This window comes from Triturus cristatus, chromosome 4_2, assembly GCF_964204655.1.
Source record: "Triturus cristatus chromosome 4_2, aTriCri1.1, whole genome shotgun sequence".
NCBI lineage: Eukaryota > Metazoa > Chordata > Amphibia > Caudata > Salamandridae > Triturus > Triturus cristatus.
In genome coordinates, this window is record NC_140586.1 from 499,730,976 (window position 1) to 499,754,711 (window position 23,736).

At 48.3% G+C, this 23,736-nt stretch overlaps 1 long non-coding RNA gene across 1 annotated transcript in view; it reads left to right on the forward strand.

Annotated features, from left to right (window-relative positions):
• The window catches only part of LOC146834608 (uncharacterized), a 188,516-nt gene that overhangs the window by 36,546 nt on the left and 128,234 nt on the right, over nt 1–23,736 (forward strand). Inside the window, exon 2 of the long non-coding RNA XR_014960315.1 lies at nt 653–843. This is a non-coding gene — a long non-coding RNA (uncharacterized LOC146834608). The remainder of the gene's footprint in view (nt 1–652; nt 844–23,736) is intronic.

Below are 23,736 nucleotides of genomic sequence, written 5' to 3' on the forward strand. Positions count from 1 at the left end.
AATGTCTGGTTCTTTTAACTTTAGGCATGCAGCCTGAAAGACTGCTGTGTCAACAGAGGCCCTTTCCCCGACCTCTGTACCCCAGCTCTATTGAAAGACCCTGCCAGCCAGCACCTACAAGTGATAGATGGAAATGCATTCACGGGTGAATGCTGAGGGGTTGGCAGGTGATTAAAAAAATATGGCGGGGTGCTGTTGGTGGTGGCGGTGGGTGTTGTGATCCTCATGGGTATCGGAGCTGGAAGATCTTTGCCTCCATGGCATCTGTGGGTCTTCAGGTGTGTCTCTTGGCTGGGCTCCCTTCCATGCTGTGGGTAGTCGTCCCCCTTAGCACCATCAAAAGGCAGGTGTAAAATCCCTGGTGCTACCATGGTTTTTCCCGTTTTTGCTTCGCTTCGAAGATCTGGCAGTTCGTTGTGAATGTGGTGTTGTGGTTTTCTCATGTGTTTTTGCACGGGAACGCCTACTCTGCATCTCATAGTGTTAGTTGGTGGTGTCCATCGTGGAGATAAATTTGATTGGGGGCAGTTATCGCGGGAATACTGGTGTTGTCTGCAGTTTGCTTGTGAATGGGGTGTTAAATCTATCTCCACTTTTGCTGTGTTAAGGTTGACATAAATCGGAGTTAACCCCTTGTGTATATGCCCCTTAGACTCTTTTTTGGACTTCAAATCCTCCAGCAGGATGAAGCAGCAGTCTGTAGTCAACAAGGGCTCCACGAGGCCGGATTCCCATTCAGCAAGGAGCTGCTGAACAGGATTTGCTGCTGCGCAGTAGAACGTAGCATGAACTGCCACAAATTCAGACCGACCGGTGATGTACCTTGGCCGGATCAACAAGCAGGTAGGTCCTGATCTCCTCTCGGTTCTCAGAGTACTTTTTGGGCAAAAATGTTCTAAACCACAAATTTTGGATTTGGGCTATCTGAACACCGTTAGCACCATGTCCAAGAGTCCAGGACTTCAGAGGAGCCACTTGGAGAGTCAAAATATACTCAGGTTGTGTCCAGGTGCGGTTTTAAGATGGTTGGAGCCTATTCTATCTCTGAGGCTCTGATCTGGAGTTCAATATGGTGGTCCCGGGTTCAAGTACAAGAGCAGGGCTTATGCAGCAGGGCAACCTCTGAGGGCTTTCAGCAGGCTTCAGGTAGAAGAGCAGTCCTTCTTGGTGCAGCAAAGCAGTCTACTGAAGTGCACAGCAGACCACAGCAAGAGACCGTTATCTAGGAGCCCTTCAGCAGGTCCAGAAAGTGAACTGAAGAGGGGGTCTGATGGTGCCCTATTTAGACCTGATGCTCACTTTGAAGTGGGACAAACATCTGGAGGCTTCCACCTGAATCATAATTGAGTCGGTGGATTGAGGGTGTGGTGGACAGGTACTCTGCCCAGAAGATGAGAGCAGAGAAAATTCAACTGCTGGTGTTGGACAATTTAAGCCCCCATTAGGTGAATGCTTTCTTTCCTGACAATATGGGCTGATATATTTGCCAGTTACCATGCTATGGGTTGCCCCGGCACCCCTAGAAATGCTTCACTTTCTCCTCAAGTCCATGCATGCCCTTGAGGTTTTGGCATGCACGACTGTTGCAGTGCTTTTTATATGGGCATGCTGTTGTACCTAAGGGTATTTTCTAGTAGAAAAAAAATGTTGTGGTGGAAATCTTGAATTGATCACAGCCACCGTTAATAATTTGTGCTACATTTCAGTCCATTGTTTTCTTTTAGCCCACTCTTCCACTTTAGAGACCGGCGTAAGAAAACGAGACGTATCCCTGCTCCAATAAGAACTGTTTAACCCAAACTAGACGGCCAGATCACTGCTAGACAGAAACCCCAGATCGGTTTTTGCCATTTTTGGGCTTTATCAGTGAGGTTCAGCTTGAGTCCAATGCAAAGTGAGAATGTGACCCACATCTGTGAATATCTATTACACATAGGGCATCTCACTTAGAAAATAACCTTGGATAGAATCCTTGAATTATTGCAGGCACTAGGAATATCTCAGGGCCTAATTCCAATCCATCACTCTAAGTGTATAAAAGCAGTCTAATACATAGCCTATGGCTCTGAGAAGGATTGGAACCATCTTTTTTTAGGATAGTCTTAAAATACTCGTGTTGCTAATAATCATTAGCTGACGATGTTAGAGCTATTCCTTCTCTGTTTAGTTCCACGATTTCAAGGCAGAGTACATTCATCTTAGAAATATGTACTATTAATATTGTGTTTGTAATTACTTAAACTATTATTATTATCAGTATTATTACTTTTGTTAGTAATATTGTTGTTGACCTAGCTGTTATTATTATGGGAAAAGGCCTTTACAACGTGGACTTTAGCACGCATGCCGTTTCCCCACAAGCTGAACAACGCTTGCCTTAACCACGCATATGCCTCAACCATGCATATGCGTGGTTAAGGCAGTGCGCGGTCTAGCAGCCTGAGCGGGCGGGGAGAGGAACCGGAAGGATTGCTGCAGGAAGGACCAGGACGCGGCGTGGTAAGTTGAGCTGGGGCTGGGTAGGTTTTAGGGGTGGGGACGGTTTTAGGGTTCAGGGCGGGGGCTGAGGTCGAGGTCGTTTTTAGGGCAAGAGGGTGAGTTTCGGGGCTGGGGCCAATTTTTAGGGCTCAGAGCGGGGGGCTGTGGTCAGGGTGGTTATTTTGGGCTGGGGTCCGATTTTTAGGCCTTAGGGTAGGAGGTCGGGTAGTTAATAGGGCTGGGGTGGGTACATTAGAACACAGGAGTGCCCGATTTTAGGGCTCAGGGCAGAGGGTGGCTAGGTTGGGGTCTATGCCTTGCATATACCTTTACCAAACATGCCTTTAAAAAAGAAATTTGTTATAAAGGCATGCGTGGTAAAGACGCATTCATTGAAAAACTGTGTGGTTAAGGCATGCATGGTTTAGGCATGCGTGGTTGTGTCATACAACGTATTATTATTCCTACTGTAAACATTATCAATAATAAGCATAAGAAGAAGAATATTTTGTCTGTTGAAAACATGTGTACTCCAGCACCTCAGACAGCAACATGTTAATAGCTAACAAAGTTCACACAGTTCTCAGTGATTACAGAGCTCATAGGTTTTCCGGGTTATCCGGAAACATCTCAACAACTTCACATTGGCCGTGTATAGCTCTCGCTGCCCTTTGTTATAACAAATGCCACATGCACACATACAACCCATTCTTAACCTGGAAACCATCACGGATTTACTCCTGTCAAGCTACCTGTATGGTGGATGTAATCAGAAATTCACACTCGTTTTTAAAAATCCATAATTCTGCAGCCATGCCTTGGGGTAGTGATTTTCTTTTGTGAAACAGGCCCAAGTTCCACACTTGATTTTATGGACAGCTTTGTAGCATGTGGTCCACGTTTTCAGCTTACGAGCCAAGATGTAATGGTTTGATTCGAAACCTTCTGTGCAAAGATTAAACAGTGAATCTGATACATCTGTACAGAACTGATATACACTGCACAGAAATGCATATGTGCTGAGCCTGAAATATTGGAGCCGAACCATTCCAAATGATGAAGGGAGTGTAGATAATTAGCCCAGCTTGCTACCACATGAGAGCTTTAAATCACCTACTGACACAAGTTTTCCAGAATCCCAAACAAGTAGTGTGAGCTACGTGGCATGCAAAAGCACAGATGTTCTTCTCCAGTGCTTAACTTGTAAAATAAGTGCCAGGGCCCGCGGTTTACTCAGAAGCCCTCGGCCGGTGCTATCAAAGGTTAGGGTGCCACATACTGTGGCTGCAGAGCCTTGATTCCACCTCATGCTTCTTTAATCCACCACCAGACACTCCCTGCTCTTTTATCTCACTCTTACAGGTTCTTATCCATTCCTGACGTCTCCCTTCGCTCACTGGTTTTCCATTTTTCTCTCACTACTCCCTTCTCCCTTTTGTATTTTTTCCCTTTTGCTCTCTATCAACGTTTGTTGATGAAAAATAAGCGCCGGGTCCCACCTGCAACCAGCGTGGCAAATTAAGCTCCGTTCATTTCTGGCATGATAGTTTAATTGAAATGAAAATAGTCAGATTTGTAATTTATGTGAAGCGAATTTAACACACGGAAGTCTTCAAAGAAGGGAGACTTTTTTCCGACTTCAACCTACAATAAAGAATTCCCATGTTTAAGACATTTTCTCTGGATGCCATCCAGTCTCAAGTCTATGCAAACTTTCATAGTAGTTGAAGAAAGTGATTATGTGCATGTTGCACTAAGTCACTGGCGACCATGTTTGAGGGTCGGCCTAAAGATAACTGTGCTTCAGTATACATTGTTCTACACTAGTGTTTATTCCTTAACAAGGTTTGCAACAGAATAATTTGATGAAAAATAAATAAATATATATATTTATTTTATATATATATATATACATATATATACTTAATGTGAACATTATGATGCACTATGCATTTTTAAAGACAGCTATAAAAGTTTCCACGTTACACATTGACTTTGTAAAAGTGATGATAACGAATGTTCAGTTAATTTAAAAGGAATTGTAATGCTTTATTATGTGTAAATCAGAAACTCTTCTATGCTATGAAAGAAACTGGGTATTTGAGTCTAAGAAAAATGGCGCTGATTAGATTGAGAAAGGCTGTTGTGTCAGCCGAAAACGCGTCTCTCTTGTCTGCCGGGTGGGAAGAGGCTCTACATAATAAAAAAGCCTTAAACCCAGAGGCCCTCGTGTGCGTGCTCTTTTCCATGAGTAGAGGTTTTGTTGGATATATATATATATATATATATATAGTTCCCCAATGTCCTAGACATAGACAAAGGACACACTCGCCATCAGCTCAATATTAGGCTGTCATGCAATCAGTAAATCCCAGGTTCAATCTCAGTGCCTTACGCGTTTCTGACAAATAGTCCTTGTTCACAGGCAGAGTTTACCGCACCCAAATAAAACAGAATGCTGTTATATATATATTGTGGGCATTGGAGCACTTTACATGAGCACCAGTTACATTACACAAGGTCAGATTCACTTCTTTCATACACAGAGAGATTGAGTAATTTGCCGAGAATCACAGAAGGCCAGGCCACAAACCTGGTTTTCTAGTTCCAAAGTAGGTAGGTCTGGCTGTAATGCCACGTCCACTCCCAAATTACCCAAAATGCACAAGAGCTGATTTGGAGGAAGGTAACACGAGTGCTCCACACTAGCTTGACCATCTAAATCAGGGTACAAGTCTAGGGTAGACGCGGATAAACAGCATCTATCCACTTTTTTCACAGGGTGGATGCCGTCTATCCTACCAAGAGGATGAACCCCACAAAAATATGCTAAACTTGTCCCTGTGTACTTTTTTGACATTGGGACACTTTCAGCAGCACATGCATGTTGTCTGCTTTCCTTAAGAGCAGCAAGGTTGAGGCGAGGAGGAGGCTTATCAGATTCCAGCTGGGCCCATACCAAAGGCTGAAGTTAAGGGGGAATCAGGCCTCCTTTTGTTAGAGTATCCTGGCCGGGAGCTATTGGGAGCCTCACACCTGAATGCAATGGAGGAGAAACAAAGGCACACGGATTATCACTTCACAGGTAGTTAAAAGAGGCATGCTTTTGACTTTGTCCATTCCCTGCATCTAGGACATAGGCATGCACTGTAAGAATGCCCAATGTATTGGTCTGTCCCAGTAATTACACAAATAACAATTTAAATACCACTATTTTGTTTTAATTTTTTTATAGTGCTACTCATCCAAATGCAGAGTGTCAGAGCACTTAACATTACACATACACGTTATAAACTGACAATAATCATATGTGTGTAAATCAATGTACAGAATGTCCTACATAATACAGTGAGGGTTATAAGGTGTAGTAGCCACATATCCTTCATAGCTCACTGTGCTATATAAGAAGGATTACAATTTATGAACGGCAAGTAACAAGAGGATCTTGTGTTATGAGCAGTAGCCCACTTATACATGCACGTTACATAATGTGCTTTGCATGAGACATATTAACAATCTATGCAACTTTGATTTAAAACTGGGACTAAATGAAACACAGACCTCTTTAGCAATATGTTAACCTCCAGAGTTATCTCACCAAATTGGTTATTCTCTGAGATTTACCAGGCTCACAAAGATTTCCGCAGCAGGTGTCTTAACCCCATCAGATCATAGGATATTTTAAGATGTAGACTTTGCAAACAATTAAGCAGAACAGATTTTCTGCCATGTGTCTCCTTGTAGCCTTTATCTTTGTGGCAGGGTTTTAAAAATAAATGTATAAATTGATGCCCAGATTTTGCATCTGGGTTGTTTCACTTTTTTGGCACAACTCCGACGCAAAATCTCAACTGTTAAATATTGTAAAGCACTCAAACGTACTCATGATAGATCTGCTAACCATATACCTGAGGCCTTAAGATCTGATGTCACTTCTTGTGATGTCACTTCCTATGAGGTCATGGGATGTGATGCCACGTGCGGTCACGTGCTGGTATGTCACACAATGTGACATTGAAAGAGGTGGTGTGCACATAGTATTATTTCACTTTAATCCAGCTTAAACGGTCATCATTAGAGATGCGTGCGTGAACTGGGCAGGTGCCTTGCCCTGTTTGACACAAACGATTCAATAAAAATGGGGAACATGAATTATGCTCCACTCCCAGTCGCACTGCGTAAAAGGATGTATCATCCTGCTTCAAATTTCCACTTATAATTTATTCAATTTTGAGTCTAAATTAATCAATTTTATTCTCTCAATTTTTCAGAAGCTTTTCTTTTTGTAGTCCACAAGCATGATTAATCCTGCCTTATGAATGTTTCCCATATTCAAAATGTGCACATCCGAACCTCTTCAAGAATACGATCAGAACACAAGATTCGTCCAAGACAGCATTCCTTTATTGAGACCCAATGCATTTCGGGCTTATAATAGCCCTTCGTCAGGGGTAACTGCATTTTAATCATTTCAGACAAAACACATCATTACTGTATTAATGTGACGTCACGTTCCATGATGTCAATTGCATACTGCCAAACTTGGTTAGTCTCCCACTTCTTTTTTTTATGTAGGCACATTAAACATCACCAAAAATAATGTCAGGCAGACCACTAAATCTAGGTTGGCATGTCCCCTACCTTTGTTGGCACCACACAGTCTATCAATATGGGAGCATAGTATTCGTACTCCACCAGGCGCACTGCTTAATTGATGGCTTTTAACAAAAATCCCACAAGCTTATGCGTTTTTAACAATTTTGTATTCCTTTTAGTTCACTCCAGAATTCTTTTATTCTTTTCATTTCACCATTCCCATGTGAGATGTGTATGTTTTCCAATGCTTCTAATGCAACAGATATGCCTATCCAGGCCTTTTCTTCGGTGGCACGGCGGAATACATATTTTATCCATAGCAGTTACTCATGTTGGTTCTGCGATGCACCCTTAACTAGATGCACAGCTGTTAGAATCTGAGGTCTCTGGTTGGCGCAGGTATGCACTTGCAACAAGCAGGGACCCTTTTCATCTAAGTGAGGGCAAAGGATCACCCCTTTAAAAATAACCCCTGCTCACCCTCTAGGTAACGTGGCGCGAGCAGTCAGGCTAAATTTCCAGAGGGCATGTAGGTTAAGCGTTCAAGTTGTCCCACACAATAATCACCTCCCCACCACACAAAGACACAAGGCTGTATTTATATCCAGAATATAATTCTTTATATAAAAGGTTTTCTTTCAGGCAGGTTGCATAAATACAGTTCTCTTAGCGAATCTCAATCCAGTTACTTGTAAAGGTTTAAGGGCAGCCACAGGTTTCAAAATGGCACAGTTCTACTTGAAATAAGTTCTTTGGGTCTTCTACGCACTTCGTAGCGCCTTTGTGATGCTCTGGGCAAAGTTTTTAAAGGGCCTTGCCGTTTCTCACGCTTCTCGTGTGAGCCGGAGTACGCTTGCCGAGTCTCACGCTTCTCGCGTGAGCACCGGCAATGTTTTTCAATGTAGTACGGCTCAAACAGTACGGCGCGAACCCAGAGTCTTCAACAGCAGTACGAGGCAACAGTACGGTGCGAACCCAGAGTCTTTACCAGGGAAGTACGACTCAAGGCACGTACGGCTCGTACTTTTACCGCGATCCACTCAGGGTATTTCAGGGCAGTTACGGCTCGAACTCCGTCACAAGGAAGTACGCTTCAAGCACAATTATTTCAGCTAGCAGTACGGTTCGAACTCAGTCACAGGGAAGTACGCTTCAAGCACAATTATTTCAGCTAGCAGTACGGTTCGAACTCAGTCACAAGGAAGTACGCTTTCAGCTTGCAATCAATACGGTTCAAACTGACGAACCAGGCCTCAAAGCTTTAGAGATAGGTACGGTCCGTACGAAGGCAAGTACGGGCCGTACTTTTCACGCGCTGGCACAATACCTTGCAGATTTCACGGGGAAGGTTCGTGGCGGCCTCGCGGTCCAGTCCAGGGGTGTACCACGTCGCGCTGATGTCCCCAGTGTCCAGGGGACGGCGGAGCTTCGTGGGGTGCTCGGGCAGGATGCAGGTTGCCACGAAGGGGGGCAGAAGCAGGAGGGCAGCCTCGGGGTGAAATCACAGCGCCGCGTGCTGTTAGCTTCGGCCGGGGACGCAAACCAGGGCACTTTAGTCCTTCGCAGAAGCCTCTACAACCCGGCAGGGGTCACAGGGGCTCGGCGCTCAGGCACGGAGATCTCCACCTTACTTTGCGAGCTACGGCTCGAGGGGGGCAGCTGTTCACGGTGCTCGGGCTGTCAGGCCTTCACGTTGTTTGCAGCCACGCCAGCAGCAGAAGTCGCGTTGCTCAGGGAAATCAGGGGATGCACAGGTTCTCCGGGGTCAGCGTGCTGAATCACTTCCAGGCACTTCTCCTCTTCTTTCAGGATGGTAGCGCCCACTGTTCCTGGGGCGCAGGTCAGGGGGCAAGTTCACACGCAAGCCCTTGGAGATTGTTTGTAAAAGCACAAGTTGAATTAAAGTCTTTTTCTTCAGGCTTTCCTTCTCCTTCCAGCAGACAGGCACCCACTGCAGGCCAGTCTCTCAGGCAGAGAGACAGTATTCCTCCTTCAGCTTCTACAGGTCCTTCTCCTTCAGGTAGAGTTTCTTCTTGGCGCAAACAGGATCTAATTTCTTAGGAGCCAGGCTCCTACTTTTATAGCACAATTCTTTTGTTCTTTAGCGCCAGGGGGCCTGGGCCTGGCTCAGTCCAGTTTTGGAGCACTTTGTTGTGGTGACTCTGCGCTTTCCTTTCAGCAGCAGGGCAGAGACATCAGCCGCTCCACAGGGGGCGGAGCCGGCTTTGTGGTGGCAGAGCACAGGTCTATTCAAGAGTCAGGGTGTACTCCTCCCACCCATCCTGGTGTAATCTCTCTACCCACCACCTGGCAGCCAACCTGTCTCCTGGAATTCCCCAGCCCTGCTCCTTACTGTTGCTAGGCAGAACACACACACACAGCGCAGAGGCGGACAGAAATGGCCAGGTCAGTAAATACTAACTTTCTAAAAGTAGTATTTACAAACGCAGGATATTAAAATAAACTTTACTAAAAGAAGTATTTTATTATTCTGAGTTCAGGCATACTAAACATGACTTTCTACCATTCTCTATGAGTCCACTGGGATTACAGGGTGTAGTAATTCCAGCAGCCCATTCTGGCCTATGGAGAGCAGGTAGCCTTCAATAGTAAAAAACGAAAATGGCTGTAATTCACTATTAAGACATGCCACACACATCAGGGCATGTCCTACCTTATGCCTACAATGCACCCTGCCCTTGGGCCTACCAGAGGGGTGACTAATATGTAGTTAAGGGAAAGTTTAGGGACTGGCAAGTGGGTGCACTTGCGCAGTCAGCGCGACAGTACCAGACTGCGCGCAGGTTCTGCAGTGGCAGATCCTAGACACATTTTAGTAGGCCGCTTCTGTGGGTGGCACAACCAGTGCTGCAAGCCCACCAGCAGCATTTGTATTTACAAGCCTTGGCACTCCTGATGCACTTTACTAGGGGCTGATAGTAAACCAAATAAGCCAAACATGGACACCAATCAATGTATACATTTTACATAAGGGAGAGCATATGCACCTTAGCACTGATCAGCAGTGGTAAGGTGCCCAGAGTCATAAAACAGCTAACAACAGGTCAGAAAAAATACAGGAGGAAGGCAAAAAGTTTAGGGATGACCCTGCAAAAAGGGCCAAGTCCAACACAACCCCCTTCCAGCCAAAACGCAGGGTAGACCAATCACCACCGTGATGGTCTTCCCTACTTGGGGCGATAGAACAAGGACCTGGCCCGCAACTGCAGGGGCAGACTCCATTTCTACGCCAATCTGAACCTATCGGACTCCCTCTGTCCATACTCTCAGGGCCCACCAAGCCAATCCATGGGGAACCCTTCTCCTCACCTGTGGACACCACCTGTGCAGCACCTAACCTTAACTGGCTCACAGGTGTGTCCCAACAGACAGATAGCAAAATGCTACAGTGGCCACTGACAGTAGTCAGGGATGAGACCCAGGCCGTATGCCTCTCAGGGCTCTCAATCCTCTGTGGCGCCAGGGAGCGGGGGGCAGTAGCCCCAGGTGCTTGGCACCCTTTGTCCATTCTCCCCCTTGTCAGGTCAGGTATGACATCCTGGCACTGACCCACCAGCCCCAGGACTGTACCCGGCGGCTGGACCCAAGACTGGGGTGGCCTCTCCCACACCCGGTCCTTCTCCTTGGGGCTCTGTACCCTCCCACCTGGAGTGGTACCCCCTTCCAGAATTGCCAGGGCACCTGGGGCAGGTGTCCTGTGCAATTCGCCCACCAGTTCAGGTGTTCTATCCTGCAACTGGGCGTCCAGGTCAGGGGGGACACCCGGAACCTGGCCCTCCAAACTAGGGTCTAAACCCTTCAGTTGAGCCGGGGTCAGAGGTGAGGACTCCCTCCCTCTGCACCCCCTTCCAGAGTATTGCCCACTCCCAACTGGCGTGGTACCCCTAGAAGCAACATGGGTCAGGACACTGATTACAGTTGTCCCACCCTCCAGGTCAGACAACACCTGAACCTGGCTTCCCAACCCTGGGACCAACCCATGCGGTTGAACGCTCGCCTGGCGCACCAGGACTTCCCGGGGAGCACGCATACCCACCCTGAGGGTGACACATAACTTATGTGTCGTGTGACAGTCTGCCTGGCGCTGATCTCCCGACCCCTGTCCATCCGACAGTGCCTGAAGATCCCCCAGGACAGAAGTGGTGTCACCATGGTCCTTCACTGGTGACGCAGCCCTTCTGGCTGGCCCCTGACCCACTGGTTCTTCCACTGGGGACTCTTTCCCCCTCTCACCCCTCAATCTGGACATCTGCACCCTCCCTACTGGAGCGGTACTGCCAGACACCAGAACCGAGGGAGGCCTGCTTACAGACACTCCCCGTCCACTAGACACTAGGGGATCCCCCTCAACGGGCGGCCCATCAGGACAGCCTAGGCTCCCCGCCTGGTGTTCCCTTAAAGAACCATCCAGGCTCTGAGACTGGGTTTTGGGCACCTGGGGGCACGCAGCCCCACACTCACTCCTTCTCCACTGAGACAGGACGTGAGCCCCTACATCCCTCCCACTACCTTGGGACCTAGCTGGGCTACTCTGCACCACTTCCACCACTCTGGGTTGGAAGATACCTGAGCCACTCCCCACATGGTCACTCCCCAATGCCTCTCCAGACCCCCTGGAATCCACCAAAAGGTCTGCCTCCAATGTGAGTTCCCTGCGGTCAGAGAACTCACCCTCACACAGGTGTTGACATAGCTCTGGAAAACAGGGACTTAAAATATGCTCTCCCACAATTGGATCACACAGCCCCCTAGCAGGGTTAACCAAACTAGCCTTCACCTTACCATCCAGTGCCTCACACACGTACTCCACACCACTCTCCTGAGACTGGCAAGACAGTATCAGACTGTCTCTGTCACACAACCCACACTCTTCTGGGCGGTCTTCACACTCACCTACCAGGACTTCAATGTTGGGGGAACCCCTCTCCCTGCGCCTCTCATCTAGAGCCAGTAGAGTGTCCCTCCCGCCACTAGGACTATGAACCCCTGCGCCAGTTACCCTATTCCCTTCAGGGATACTGCACACTACTGGAGCTAACTCATGCCCTTGAACCTCCTGGTGTGTGTTAACCCCCTCCTTCAAGTCAGGCGCCACATCTCTGGGTGTGCGTACTACTCTCTCAGCACTATAGAATTCAATATTGCTGCCACCATCTGAGCTGGATTCCTCCTGCCACTCAGAAAAGCTCAATCTCTGAGCTACGCACCTTTCTTGCTGCTGGGCTGAGACACTCATGGCCTCAAGCCTCTCGAGCTCCATATCATATTTCTTCATTAGGAAGTCATGCTCCATTTGCATTTTCTTTTCTTCCAGAGCCAGCTTCTTGCTTTCTAGCTCCAATTGGGCATTTACTTCCAGCTCTGCCAACTTCAATTCATGATCCCTGGCGGCCTGTCTGTCTGCCAGCTCCTCTGGCGACAGGTCTCTGCCAAAACTGCGAACGCTTCCCGCTGGTTTCAATGGTGTAACTTCCTTGGTCGCATCCCTTGATTCAATCCAGGCTTTCAGCGATGTTTTCTCTATGCTGTTTGGGCCCGGCATGACTCCAAACACAAGGGATCTTCTTCTCTTGGCAAGCGAAGTTAAAATTCTAAAAGTTCTGTGGCTTAAGCTACCGGACCGTCTTACTGTGCAATGGTTAGTAATCACTGCGCAGACACCAAGAACGCAAATCCTTAAATCCACACCGCTGCCACCAATGTTAGAATCCGGGGTCTCTGGTTGGCGCAGGTATGCACTTGCGACAAGCAGGGACCCTTTTCATCTAAGTCAGGGCAAAGGATCACCCCTTTAAAAATAACCTCTGCTCACCCTCTAGGTAACGTGGCGCGAGCAGTCAGGCTAAATTTCCAGAGGGCATGTAGGTTAAGCGTTCAAGTTGTCCCACACAATAATCACCTCCCCACCACACAAAGACACAAGGCTGTATTTATATCCAAAATATAATTCTTTATATAAAAGGTTTTCTTTCAAGCAGGTTGCATAAATACAGTTCTCTTAGCGAATCTCAATCCAGTTACTTGTAAAGGTTTAAGGGCAGCCACAGGTTTCAAAATGGCACAGTTCTACTTGAAATAAGTTCTTTGGGTCTTCTACGCACTTCGTAGCACCTTTGTGATGCTCTGGGCAAAGTTTTTAAAGGGCCTTGCCGTTTCTCACGCTTCTCGCGTGAGCCGGAGTACGCTTGCCGAGTCTCACGCTTCTCGCGTGAGCACCGGCAATGTTTTTCAATGTAGTACGGCTCAAACAGTACGGCGCGAACCCAGAGTCTTCAACAGCAGTACGAGGCAACAGTACGGTGCGAACCCAGAGTCTTTACCAGGGAAGTACGACTCAAGGCACGTACGGCTCATACTTTTACCGCGATCCACACAGGGTATTTCAGGGCAGTTACGGCTCGAACTCCGTCACAAGGAAGTACGCTTCAAGCACAATTATTTCAGCTAGCAGTACGGTTCGAACTCAGTCACAGGGAAGTACGCTTCAAGCACAATTATTTCAGCTAGCAGTACGGTTCGAACTCAGTCACAAGGAAGTACGCTTTCAGCTTGCAATCAATACGGTTCAAACTGACGAACCAGGCCTCAAAGCTTTAGAGATAGGTACGGTCCGTACGAAGGCAAGTACGGGCCGTACTTTTCACGCGCTGGCACAATACCTTGCAGATTTCACGGGGAAGGTTTGTGGCGGCCTCGCGGTCCAGTCCAGGGGTGTCCCACGTCGCGCTGGTGTCCCCAGTGTCCAGGGGACGGCGGAGCTTCGTGGGGTGCTCGGGCAGGATGCAGGTTGCCACGAAGGGGGGCAGAAGCAGGAGGGCAGCCTCAGGGTGAAATCACAGCGCCGCGCGCTGTTAACTTCGGCCGGGGACGCGAACCAGAGCACTTTAGTCCTTCGCAGAAGCCTCTACAACCCGGCAGGGGTCACAGGGGCTCGGCGCTCAGGCACGGAGATCTCCACCTTACTTTGCGAGCTACGGCTCGAGGGGGGCAGCTGTTCATGGTGCTCGGGCTGTCAGGCCTTTACGTTGTTTGCAGCCACGCCAGCAGCAGAAGTCGCGTTGCTCAGGGAAATCAGGGGATGCACAGGTTCTCCGGGGTCAGCTTGCTGAATCACTTCCAGGCACTTCTCCTCTTCTTTCAGGATGGTAGCGCCCACTGTTCCTGGGGCGCAGGTCAGGGGGCAAGTTCACACGCAAGCCCTTGGAGATTGTTTGTAAAAGCACAAGTTGAATTAAAGTCTTTTTCTTCAGGCTTTCCTTCTCCTTCCAGCAGACAGGCACCCACTGCAGGCCAGTCTCTCAGGCAGAGAGACAGTATTCCTCCTTCAGCTTCTACAGGTCCTTCTCCTTCAGGTAGAGTTTCTTCTTGGCGCAAACAGGATCTAATTTCTTAGGAGCCAGGCTCCTACTTTTATAGCACAATTCTTTTGTTCTTTAGCGCCAGGGGGCCTGGGCCTGGCTCAGTCCAGTTTTGGAGCACTTTGTTGTGGTGACTCTGCGCTTTCCTTTCAGCAGCAGGGCAGAGACATCAGCCGCTCCACAGGGGGCGGAGCCGGTTTTGTGGTGGCAGAGCACAGGTCTATTCAAGAGTCAGGGTGTACTCCTCCCACCCATCCTGGTGTAATCTCTCTACCCACCACCTGGCAGCCAACCTGTCTCCTGGAATTCCCCAGCCCTGCTCCTTACTGTTGCTAGGCAGAACACACACACACAGCGCAGAGGCGGACTGAAATGGCCAGGTCAGTAAATACTAACTTTCTAAAAGTAGTATTTACAAACGCAGGATATTAAAATAAACTTTACTAAAAGAAGTATTTTATTATTCTGAGTTCAGGCATACTAAACATGACTTTCTACCATGCTCTATGAGTCCACTGGGATTACAGGGTGTAGTAATTCCAGCAGCCCATTCTGGCCTATGGAGAGCAGGTAGCCTTCAATAGTGAAAAACGAAAATGGCTGTAATTCACTATTAAGACATGCCACACACATCAGGGCATGTCCTACCTTATGCCTACAATGCACCCTGCCCTTGGGCCTACCAGAGGGGTGACTAATATGTAGTTAAGGGAAAGTTTAGGGACTGGCAAGTGGGTGCACTTGCGCAGTCAGCGCGACAGTACCAGACTGCGCGCAGGTTCTGCAGTGGCAGATCCTAGACACATTTTACTAGGCCGCTTCTGTGGGTGGCACAACCAGTGCTGCAAGCCCACCAGCAGCATTTGTATTTACAAGCCCTGGCACTCCTGGTGCACTTTACTAGGGGCTGATAGTAAACCAAATAAGCCAAACATGGACACCAATCAATGTATACATTTTACATAAGGGAGAGCATATGCACCTTAGCACTGATCAGCAGTGGTAAGGTGCCCAGAGTCATAAAACAGCCAACAACAGGTCAGAAAAAATACAGGAGGAAGGCAAAAAGTTTAGGGATGACCCTGCAAAAAGGGCCAAGTCCAACAACAGCCATAGACCAGGACAGTGTAACCGATTACACACAAAAATTGTGTTTTCAGTATAGGTGTGATCGCTGACTCCTTGGAGCCTGCGCTGAAAAGAGTAGGGAAGAAAACAAGGCAGTGATTTGATACCACAGCTTCATCTTTCACTGGAGGTGAACTTGCCACACCTTTGAGGGGGAACTGGGATACCTATCCAGATGGGTAGATGGATGCGGCATGTTACTGAACCTGCCTACAGAGGGATTCCTATGGGGTCTCTGGGCCCTGTGAACTGTTCCCATATCATCCGCCGGGGGCACTGGGAAAGCATCACTGCCCCAACTCTATTTAGCACAGAGTTAGTGCATCTGCTGACGCCCTCTCTGCCCCTGTGCCTGCGTCCATAACATAGCAAAGGCTTACCTAATTTGTATGGGGCCATGCTATAATGCAAATGAAGGGATGCCGTCTTAAGGTTGTACCAGCGCACTCTTGGTGCCAGCACGATTTACATTAAAGAACGGGTTGTCTGTGCAAGTGTCTGCAGCCCCTTTTGTAAAACCAAACTGTGCAGGGTCATCAGAATCTGGCACACGCCTGTTCCATTCCTGGAGCACTTTGTAGAATATGGCTTCTGATGTTTCAGTCTATTGACATTGGATGAAGAAACCTTTGCTATAAATTTGTGAACTCACTTTAATAATATTAACTAGTGCGCCCCCCTAAAGTTCTAGCTTTCCACTTTTCTTTCCTATTCGATAATATTTTAAATTAATGTATTAGTTACCATTGAGCCCAGGATAAAATGCTTGTGGCATCTGAGGCTTGTTAGTTATGCGCAAGAATATGGAATGTTGCAGTTGGAATGAAGGATTGGAATGTGAAGGAAGGAGTATAACTGCTGAGCAGGTGAAGAGAAGCTGGTTTACAGGAACAGCTGGATGGCTGTTTGTTTAGGATCTTGACCTACATTAGGAGCTAAATAGTTTGCAAATGTATCAAAATAATTGGCAGGTGTGAGCATTTTATAATTTTGCCAACACTACTGGAGTATTTCTCTCATTAGGGTTACCAGCAGTTATTTTCAAAGATGTATTATTATATGAATGACGGGTACCCAATGGAGGATGAATGCTGCCCAAGAGATCAACCTGATACCCTAGATTCATCATCTGTTCCTTCTTTGTTTCCAGGCCTGTTTCCTGGGAACAGACAACCTTTCTCACCAGAGCAGCCCCCTGAGTGGTTTTTCTGGCCATCAGTACATAGCTAGTGACCTCTGCATTGCACTCTGGGAAGAGTCTTTGTCGGGAGGGAAGCTGTGTACTGGTGTTATTGGCGTGATCCTCAGAACCCTTAGAACTGCGGCTGCCCTGACCACCATTGGCAGTGAATCATGTCCCAGCTTCCCTTCAGCTTGTTAACACCATTGTGATCTGGACCTTCATAGACAGTGCTACTGATTGTTCTTCCAGAATGTGAAGCTAGTGCTACCCATTCTTTCCTGGCTCTGAATAACCCCTACGGCTGCTGCTGTGCTTTCCTGCATGGAAGCCAAGCTCTTTCTACCCCTCCCCAATCTGGTAATGAGTCCAATGAGTGGCAGCTACAACATAAATCACTTAGGTGATGCTGATAATCCACATAAACGTAACTGCTACATCAGAATCGGTTGCAATTGATTTCAGCATCTCTGAGTGGATTTAAATAAATCCAATGCATACTTCTAAAAAAAAAATCAAACGTAACTCCCGGCAGAGTTTTGGTTTCGACGCTACTCACCTGTTATGTTGCACAATAAAGTTTTTAAAAAGTCCACATCTTCACTTCACACTATAGTGGTTGGAGCTTCCCAAATTTGGTAGCATAAAAGTTAGCTGCACTAGTGCAAAAAAAAGCTCGTGGCCCTCCATGTCTTCTCACTTGTAGTGCTCCCACCTGTCTTTATTTGGTCTTTATCCAGTTTTAGCTACAAGAAAAAACTGGAAAAACCCGGAACACATTTCTCTCTTGTTTGCCACACTTCAGCGAATGGTGTTTAGCGAAAAGAAGAAGGTTTTAAATTTTGATTTAGAAATTTTAACCAAGGGTGTTTGCTAGGCGAAGAGTAGAAAGGCATTTCAAAGCTGGGGCACGGAAGTGTGGTATTTGGGCCTCAGGCCCTCATACTAGATATATGATGGACGCAGACACAGATAGTGTGAGTTGGATAACTGGCCCAGAGCACGTGCGCTCGGCCCCTTTTATTGCCAGGGTCACCTGACTGGTGACACCTGTGGTGGGTGGGTGTTCAGTGTGTCTTACAACATGCTGGAACACTAGACTGCTGATCGGACGATCACTACATCCCTCCCAAACTTTATTGAAGGTCAAAACAAAGAAGTCCGAACCTGTGGGAGAAAATACAAAATTGCAAACAAAACATAACTCAGTGATAAGGACTTCCACATCGTCTCTTTCGCTGCTGGCCAACTGCCGACGAGGGTATCCTTGCAGCCGGGACCACTAGTTCTCCTTGGCACGATGTCCAGGTGCCCTGTGGATGTGCTCCTTTGTACTTACACCGTGGAAGTGTGCTTTACAGTCTCTTCCTTCTTGTACTGCAGTCTGTGAAAGGTGCAGATGTGATGATGGTGGATCATTGGTGTGTTACCTTCCACTGTATGGTCCTGGTTGAGGTGTTTTCTCCAACTGGTGGTTGTCTCCAACAGGATTTGCAGTTGCAGTATATCCCTCTCACGGATACCCCTCTCTCATGGGTGTCCCCTCTCACTGGATGACCCGGAGGGCTTTTGCTGCCAGGCTTCCACTGGGCCGGTGGACTGCCGCCTTTTCGCTCCAACCGCGTTGGAGGAGTCGCTACGGGTCCTCTCTCCGTGTCCGAAGCTCCACCTGAAAAGTGTGTTGTTGGCACGTAGTCCTTCGCGCGCTACCTCTGTTCTCCCAGGATCTCCAGAGCAAGCTTCAACAGTCCATCTCTCGTTTCGGGACCCGCTGCCACCAGTGTCCCTGAGGCCTCTGCCCCTTGGATATCCACGGTCCTATGTCCGTGCCATCCCAGAGGTGGTTGTTACCAACGGACCGACTTGCTCGCCTCTGTCATCCCCGGTTGACCTTCGGGTTTGCACGTAGACGTGTACTCCCAGTGGTGCTGATGTTTCCCAGGTATTGTGTTCGGATGTTCATGTACCTTTTCACTGTCCTCTTCGGGTGTTCCCCTTCTGGTGTGTGTGTTGTGTTGATCTGTCACATACACCTCTTTGCTCTTCTCTCCTTTACTTCTTCCTTCGTCAAGGCGTCTTGCCACTCAGGATCTGTCTTTGTTTTCCTTCCTTTGCGACGCGGTCCGGTCTTCTCGCCTTCTTGCTCGTCCTCACCAGGCTTCTCCGTGTAGCGTGCACTCTACACGTTTCCCTCTGGTCTTGTCCCAGCACTAGGAGACTGTCTTCCTTTCACTCTGTGACTGGACCGGTCGTTGCGACCTTCTTCCTCACTATTACTTCTGATTTCAAAGTGATGTTGTTGGACCTCTCGTCCGTCTCTTTCTGGTCCTCTTCGCGGACCTCTCCTGGGGTCCTCTTCATTGACGTCCCCTCGGTCTTCCTCTTCACTCCTGCTCTGACCTCTTGACAGGTCAGTGTGCTCTCTGTCCTCTTGTAGGTCGGCATCCTCCTTGCGACCATCTGGCTGGTCGGCGTCTTCCTTGCGACCAACTGGCTGGTCGGCTTCTTCCCTGCGTCCATCTGGCTGGTCGGCTTCTCCCGTGCGACTATCTGGCTTGTTGGCATCTTTCTTGCGACCAGCTGGCTGGTCGGCGTCTTCCTTGCGACCATCTGGCTGGTCGGCTTCTCCCTTGCGACCAACTGGCTGGTCGGCTTTTCCCTTGCGACCATCTGGCTGGTCAGCGCCTTCGTGCTTCTGGTGGTCCGCGCAACCACATCTCCTTGTTCTCTCCGCAGTCGCATTGCTTCGGCGCGCTTCAGACTACGCCCTCTGGTTGCTGCGTTGGACGCACTTACTGAGCATTCTCTTCAGTCCTTGCATTCCTGGAGCTGGAGCCGCTGTCTCTGTGCTGCTGAGCACTAGCTTGTTGCTGGGTTCCTGAATCACCCTTGTCTTCCTGGTGGTGCTCCTGCCTTTTCCTGCTGCTGCTGCGACAACCTGTTGCCACCAGGTACCGCTGCACCTTCGTTCTCACTATGTTCAGGGCTCCCTTCTCGCCGATACCCTTCTCGCTGTCGGTGGGTTCTGCAGCTCCTGTTCCTGCGCTGCTTTTCACCTTAGACGCTCTTAAAGGATTTCTTGGCACCATGGGCTTGCTACTCGTGCTCTACCTCCTGCGCATATCCGTCGTGCCTTCCTCCTGGCTTACTTGACTCGGCATTCAGAGCGTGTGCATTGCCTTACCACAGGTTGTGGGTTACAAACAGCTGTCCCTGTTGTGCGTTCACGTGCGACTGACGCTTTCCTGCGCACTCGCTTCATGCAGTTGGCAGTCTTCACTGTCCAGTGATGCCTTTCTTTTCTTTCTGCTGCCTTCCCGTATGCCTTACATTTTGGTGTCCTCCTGCACTTGTAGCTGTAAGTATGAGGTGGTTTCAGTTGCACCTTACTGACGTTCGTTGGGTGCTGGCATGTTCCTTCTCTGAAGGCTTTTTCACTTCCCTCCACCTCACTTTTATGCTGCAGCAGCTCTCCCTGTGCTGCACTGCTCACTTCCTGGCATAACGTTGCCCCCAAACTCCATAGCCCATGTCATCTAATGCACTCCCTAACATGTACCCTTTTCCACAGTCCATTCTTTTGTGAGCGCACTACTGCCGTTGTGCCACTAGATAGTGCTGCGGGGCCAACTGTCCGTTTTCCTTAATTACAAAATCTCTTGCAGTGGTGCCTGTCTTCGCGCTCTGCTCCTGCAGGGCTCCCCGAGGGCAGAGGGACAATGAGGGCAGCTTGTGGCGGTTGCTGCCCCCACCTCCTAGCAGTTTCTCACTCACCACCTCCTGGGTGTGGGTCCTATTCTGACCGCTACCGCCCGAGACACACTCACACGGCCGCACTCTGCAGGAGGAGATCTCTCTTTTACTGCGGTGAGTGTTTTCGGCCGAGCAGTCGCACCACGTGTGCTTTCGTTGTTGTGGGGGAGTGGAGGGGGGGCTTTGCAGCGTATTTCTGGGTAGCGCTGGCCGCATATAGTCACTTTGGGCACCCCTCTTCGCCAGCTCCCAAAGGAGTGCAGGCCGCGCCGGACCTTCACTTCGTTGCCGGACACCCGCTTGCTTCCACTGCGGTCCGGGTACTATTGCCCCAGCGTGTTATTCCCCAATGTGCATTTAGATCGGCTGTGGGCCGCATGCCTGCTTTCAACGGCTCCCCCTCACACCCGCGGCAGCCTCACTCAGTTCTCCTGCTGCACAGGCGGGGGGGGGTAGAGCCGGTGCCGATGAGCTGCGGGTGGGCTCCGCTTTACATAACTTCGCAGTTCCTCACCTTCAGCCGGCGGGCCCTTTCAACCACGCGGGTGGGCTCCGCATGGTTCTCCTCACTTGTGGAGGCTCTCCGTCTTGGCCGATACGGGTGGGCTCCGCTCGGCTCGCACTTCTCTCCGGGGGCACTTCCAGGCAAGGGCGGCTCACAGCGGGCTCATGAGGTGCGGGGTGGGCTCCCGGTCACCTCGCTTCACGCCTGGGACTCTGCACATGCCAGCAGGTGATTAACCATTGCTCGCCCGGGGCTCGTCGCACGCCCCGCGGCGGTCAGGCACTTCTCACACCTTCTCCAAGGGGTGTCCTGCTCACGGGCAGCTCTCTCCCCCTTTTCCACAGCTGCTGGGCTGCTGCACGCACGGGCACAGCCCCCTCGTCGCCAATGTGGTATTTGGGCCTCAGGCCCTCATACTAGATAAATGATGGACGCAGGCAGATAGTGTGAGTTGGATAACTGGCCCAGAGCACCTGTGCTCGACCCATTTTATAGCCAGGGTCACCTGACTGGTGACACCTGTGGTGGGTGGGTGTTCAGTGTGTCTTACAACATGCTGGAACACTAGACTGCTGATCAGACGATCACTACAGGAAGGAAGGATAGGGCATACAACAGCTGCACACTGCAGAAGCAGGAAAGAGCGTCAGGTGCTGAAAGACAAAAACACGTGGGCATGCTAGTACTATGCATGGGCTGAGGCGGAGTATGGAGGGCAGGTATTCATAGCTAAGATGCTTGTGGTGACAAAAAGGTGAGGTTTTGGAGAGTTTTGATGGACTCTTACTTTTGTATACTTATTTAGGGGTCTCTCTGACTCTGGGGGAAGGTGATAGGACACGGATGGTGGATTCGGCAAAAACAGAATTTTTTTTGGGGGGTTAAACTAAGAAAACAACACACATTCACATCGTGATTATTCGATAAACAAAAACAGGTTATCCGCAATTTCACAGCTTTATTAACCCGAGTGGTAAAAAAAAAAGGAAACAAACCAAAATGCAGTACTTGTGATTCAATAACCGTAGCCAGTTGGCATTAATAATTTACCAACCTCTGACTGCAGTGGCACGAAAGGTATCTGAAACCGAATACAGAGCTGCTTCTCCAAAAATAATGATATTATGTTGAATTTATTTTGCTAACTTTACCTGACAATCAAACGGGAAGCCGCTGCTGCGTCTATCAGCAATATTGTGCTGCCTTAGCAGAAACGTGTTTGATCTGACGTCGTCAGTGGGAATACTGTCCGCTGTAACACAATCTTGCTCTCCGTCAACTGTCCGCCCTTCTTGACAACAGTGCAAGGCCCGGGCATTGTGGCGCAGTTTAAATTACCTCTTCAAAGGGGCTTGTGGGTAACGCTCACAATGAACCGCTCTTCCATAGAAAAATCGTTGATCTAAAGCACGTCATGTTATTATAAGCCTCCAGACGGCGATTTCACTTTTGTCTGCATTTACAGATCATCTTCTCAATTTGCCTGAAATTCGTGAGAACAAAGACACGAGACCAAGATTAACACGACAGGAGCCTCCCCCCCCCCTCCACCCCCAGCACTCATCCCGCACTTCAGTCTGTGATCTCTTATCATTTCTCAGACCTCAATTATCATTCCCATATGCTTTAACTTAATGCACAACAGAAGGTGACGAAGTCCTCCTGCTGACGTCAATCCTGTAAAAAAGTATGGTTGCAAATCCATCCAAAAACAAAGAATTCAAGAAATGTCTTTGTTCACGGTTCTGGTCCTTTTTTCAAACTGCGGTTTCAATGTTAAGTCAGGCAAATGGGATTGCTGAATTAAAGTACCCAAACTCAGTAAATACTGATGAGAATCTGATTGGATCATATCATTTTTATACTCCAATGCACATCATTGCTTGTATAATCATAGTCTGTTTCCTCTGATTGTGGGAGAGAGATTACAAGCAAGAGATTTAAGCATTACATTTCAGCATTAGCCCTCACATCTTCATACTTATAAGGGAATTCTGGCCTGCATTTTACGGAGTATTGTCTAAGGCTTGAGATTCACCCAATCAAACCCTTATGATATTTTGCAAAACAATATCGCCTGTCCTTTCTTTTCTGACCAGACCACGCCTTATGTCGTATTGATGTCTCTTGGATGCAGATTCAGGGTGATGCCAAAGGTGCAACCACATAATAGGACTTTTGATTTAAAAGTGGGCTGCAGTCGACAGATTCACTGAAATGTCTAAATTGATCATGGAAATTCTGGTGGCGGTGGACATTATGATTGTTTTGTGATGTTTTTATATAATCTTCCTGTGGCAAAGACATTTTCAAATCAGGTTGCCGGTGCCTAGAGAACACAAGGGGCAAAAGCAAACAATTCTTGAAATAAGTATTGCCTGATATTCCAGTAACCGTTGAAATCATATACCACTAGGAGCTCACTGGATGCCAAGAAACCCTTTTCCATGGTTTGCCCCATGGTAGATAGCAATCAGTCAAGGCTTCATTTTGAAGTCAATGTGGAGTACAATGCTCATATCCATTTAACATTTTATTGGTGTACAGTAAATATTTTGTGCAAGTATGGACATCGATTCACCAAAATACCATGAGTAGTGGAAGTGACATCACACATGTCAATGACATCACAGGAAGTAACATTATACATCTTTTGACCCTGAACCCCAGGAAGTGATGCCACAAGACCTTGATCCTGGTAACATCACAATGATAGA